This window comes from Arachis duranensis, unplaced genomic scaffold (genome assembly GCF_000817695.3).
Source record: "Arachis duranensis cultivar V14167 unplaced genomic scaffold, aradu.V14167.gnm2.J7QH unplaced_Scaffold_354584, whole genome shotgun sequence".
In the NCBI taxonomy this organism is placed as follows: domain Eukaryota; kingdom Viridiplantae; phylum Streptophyta; class Magnoliopsida; order Fabales; family Fabaceae; genus Arachis; species Arachis duranensis.
The window spans coordinates 465757-470100 of NW_026264910.1; the positions used below are offsets into that span (position 1 = coordinate 465757).

At 38.1% G+C, this 4344-nt stretch overlaps 1 non-coding gene across 1 annotated transcript; it reads right to left on the reverse strand.

The window, feature by feature from the left end:
- Positions 1 to 1207: 1207 nt before the first annotated feature.
- Positions 1208 to 1315, reverse strand: LOC127744446 (small nucleolar RNA R71). Its single transcript, XR_008005434.1, has one exon. It is a non-coding gene; the product is annotated as a small nucleolar RNA R71 (small nucleolar RNA).
- Between the last annotated feature and the right edge of the window lie 3029 nt (positions 1316 to 4344).

The window sequence follows — 4344 nt, forward strand, 5'->3', positions numbered from 1 at the left end:
TTAAAATTGATTTTCAAAATCTCTTTCTTAATTTTATTTCATAATTTTCGAAAAATTTACTAACAATTAATGTGATTGATTCAAAAATTTGAAGTTTGTTACTTTCTTGTTAAGAAAGGTTCAATCTTTAAATTCTAGAATCATATCTTTTAGTTTCTTGTTAATCAAGTAATCAATTTTAATTTTAAAAATCAAATCTTTTTAATCTCTTTTTCAAATTTTTTTTAAAATAGATTTCAATCATATCTTTTTAATCATATCTTTTCTTTTCAATCATATCTTTTCAAACATATCTTTTTCAAATCATATCTTTTTCAAAATTGATTTCAAAATTCGTTTCTAACTCCTTATCTTTTCAAAATTTATTTTCAAATCTTTTTCAACTAACTAATTGACTTTTTGTTTGTTTTACTGTTTCTTATCTTTTCAAAACCACTTAACTACTTTCCTCTTTCTAATTTTCGAAAATCACCTCCTCTCTCTCATCTTCTTCTATTTATTTATTTATCTACTAACACTTCTCTTCTAATCAAAATTCGAACCCTCTTCTCCCCTCTACCTGTGTTCGGTTTTTCTTCTTATTTTCTTCTACTCACATAAAGGAATCTCTCTACTGTGGTAAAGAGGATCCCCATTATTTTTTTCTGTTCCCTTCTTTTTCATATAAGCAGGAGCAAGGAAAAGAACATTCTTGTTGAAGCAGATCCTGAACCTGAAAGGACTCTGAAGAAAAAAACTAAGAGAAGCTAAAATACAACAAGCCAGAGAAAACTTTACAGAAATTTTTAAAAAAGAAAAGGAGATGGCAGCCAAAAATAATAACAACAACAATAATGCAAGGAGGATGCTTAGTTATTATACTACACCTACTTCCAATTTTTATGGAAGAAGCATCTCAATCTCTGCCATTGGAGCAAATAATTTTGAGCTGAAGCTTCAACTAGTTGCTCTAATGCAACAGAACTGCAAGTTTCATGGACTTCCATCAGAAGATCCCTATCAGTTTTTAACTGAGTTTTTGCAGATCTATGATACTGTTAAGACTAATGGAGTAGATCCTGAAGTCTACAGGCTCATACTTTTCCCTTTTGCTGTAAGAGGCAGGGCTAGAACATGGCTGGACTCACAACCTAAAGATAGCCTGGACTCTTGGGATAAGATGGTCACGACCTTCTTGGCCAGGTTCTTTCCTCCTCAAAAGCTGAGCAAGCTTAGAGTGGATGTTCAGACCTTCAAGCAAAAAGATGGTGAATCCCTCTATGAAGCTTGGGAAAGATACAAGCAGTTGACCAAAAAGTGTCCTTCTGACATGCTTTCAGAGTGGACCATTTTGGATATATTCTACGATGGTCTATCTGAGTTCTTTAAGATGTCACTGGACCATTCTGTAGGTGGATCCTATGAGTAATGGGACGCCTCTGAGATGAATCCTATGAGTAATGGGACGCCTCAGAAGAAGGGAGTTCTTGAAGTTGATGCTCTGAATGCCATACTGGCCCAGAATAAAATATTGACCCAACAAGTCAATATGATATCTCAGAGTCTGAATGGATTACAAAATGCATCCAACAGTACTGAAGAAGCATCTTCTGAAGAAGAAGCCTATGATCCTGAGAACCCTGCATGCAGAGGTGAATTACATGGGTGAACCCTATGGAAACACCTATAATCCCTCATGGAGAAATCATCCAAATTTCTTATGGAAGGATCAACAAAAGCCCCAACAAGGCTTTAATAATGGTGGAAGAAACAGGCTTAGCAATAATAAGCCTTTTCCATTATCTTCTCAGCAACAGACAGAGAATTCTGAGCAGAGCCCCTCTAGCTTAGCAAACATAGCCTCTGATCTATCTAAGGCCACTTTAAGTTTCATGAATGAAACAAGGTCCTCCATTAGAAACTTGGAGGCACAAGTGGGTCAGCTGAGTAAGAAAATCACTAAAACTTCTCCTAGTACTCTCCCAAGCAATACAGAAGATAATCCAAAAAGAGAGTGCAAGGCCATTGATATAATCAAAATGGCCGAATCTAAAGAGGAAAGGGAGGACGTGAATCCGAATGAGGAAGACCTCATGGGACGTCCCCAGACAGAAAGGAGTTCTCTATTGAGGACCTAAAGGAATCTGAGGCTCATATAGAGACCAAAGAGATTCCATTAAACTTCCTTCTGCCATTCATGAGCTCTAAGAACTATTCTTCCTCTGAAGAGGATGAAAATGTAACTGAAGAGCAAGTTGCTCAATATCTAGGAGCCATCATGGAGCTGAATGCCAAGTTGTTTGGTAATGAGACTTGGAAAGATGAACCTACCTTGCTCATTAGTAAACTAAATACATGGGTTCAGCAAACTCTACCTCAAAAGAAATAAGATCTTGGTAAATTCTTAATACCCTGTACCATAGGCACCATGACCTTTGAGAAGGCTCTGTGTGACATGGGGTCAAGTATAAATCTTATACCACTCTCTGTAATGGAGAAACTGGGGATCTTTGAGGTACAAGCTGCAAGAATCTCATTAGAGATGGTAGATAAGTCAATAAAACAAGCTTATGGATTGGTAAAGGACGTGTTAGTGAAGGTTAGAGACCTTTACATCCCTGCTGATTTCATAATCCTAAACACTGGGACGGATGAGGATGAATGCATCATCCTTGGAAGACCCTTCCTAGCCACAGCAGGAGCTGTGATTGATGTTGACAGACGAGAGCTAGTCCTTCAATTGAATGGGGACTACCTTGTGTTTAAAGCTCAAGGATCTTCCTCTGCAACCATAGAGAGGAAGCATGAAAAGCTTCTCTCAATACAGAGTCAAACAAAGCCCCCACAATCAAACTCTAAGTTTGGTGTTGGGAGGCCACAACCAAACTCTATGTTTGGTGTTGAACCCCCATATTCAAATTCTAAGTTTGGTGTCGGGAGGTCCCAACAATGCTCTGAACATCTGTGAAGCTCCATGAGAGCTCACTGTCAAGATATTGACATTAAAGAAGCACTTATTGGGAGGCAACCCAATTTTTATTTATCTATATTTCTATTGTTCTTTTATGTTTTATTAGGTTTATGATCATGTGGAGTCACAAAACAATTGCAAAAATTAAAAACAGAATAAAAATAGCAGAAGAAAAAGCACACCCTGGAGGAAGAGCTGTCTGGCATTTAAATGCCAGAAACAAGCATGTGTCTGGCGTTTAACGCCAAAACAAGCCCTAAGCTGGTGTTTAACGCTAGAAACGAGCATCAGGCTGGTGATGAGCGGATAATTTATACGCTTTTTGGCATTGTTTTTAGGTTGTTTTTAGTAAGTTCAAGCTACTTTTAGGGATGTTTTCATTAGTTTTTATGTTAAATTCACATTTCTAGACTTTACTATGAGTTTGTTTGTTTTTCTGTGATTTCAGGTAATTTCTGGCTAAAATTGAGGGAGTTGAGCAAAACTCTGATAGGAGGCTGACAAAGGACTGCTGATGCTGTTGGAATCTGACCTCCCTGCACTCGAAATGGATTTTCTGGAGCAACAGAACTCCAAATGGCGCGCTCTCAACGGCGTTGGAAATTAGACATCCAGAAATTTCCATCAATATATAATAGTCCATACTTTATTTGGGAATTAACAACGTAAACTGGCGCTCGCCAGTTCCATGTTGCTGTCTAGAGTAAAATGCCAGAAACACGTCACGACCCGGAGTTGAACGCCCAAAACACGTTACAACTTGGCGTTCAACTCCAAAAGAAGCCTCAGCTCGTGGATAGATCAAGCTCAGCCCAAACACACACCAAGTGGGCCCCAGAAATGGATTTATGCATCAATTACTTACTCATGTAAACCCTAGCAGCTAGTCTAGTATAAATAGGATAATTTACTATTGTATTAGACATCTTTGGTCTCTGTTTTATTTTATTCTTCATCTGAGGAGATTATTGATCACGTTTTGGGGGGGCTGGCCATTCGGCCATGCCTGAACCTTTCACTTATGTATTTTCAAAGGTGGAGTTTCTACACACCATAGATTAAGGGTGTGGAGCTCTGCTGTACCTCAAGTTTCAATACAATTACTATTATTTTCTATCCAATTCGAATTATTCCTATTCTAAGATATTCGTTGCACTTCAACTTGATGAATGTTATGATCCATGACACTCATCATCATTCTCACCTATGAATGCACGTGATTGACAACCACTTCCGTTCTACCTTAGGCCGGGCGCGTATCTCTTAGATTCGTTAAACAAAATCTTCGTGGTATAAGCTAGATTGATGGCGGAATTCATGAGAATCCGGAAAGTCTAAACCTTGTCCGTGGTATTCTGAGTAGGATTCTGGGATTGAATGACTGTGACGAGCTT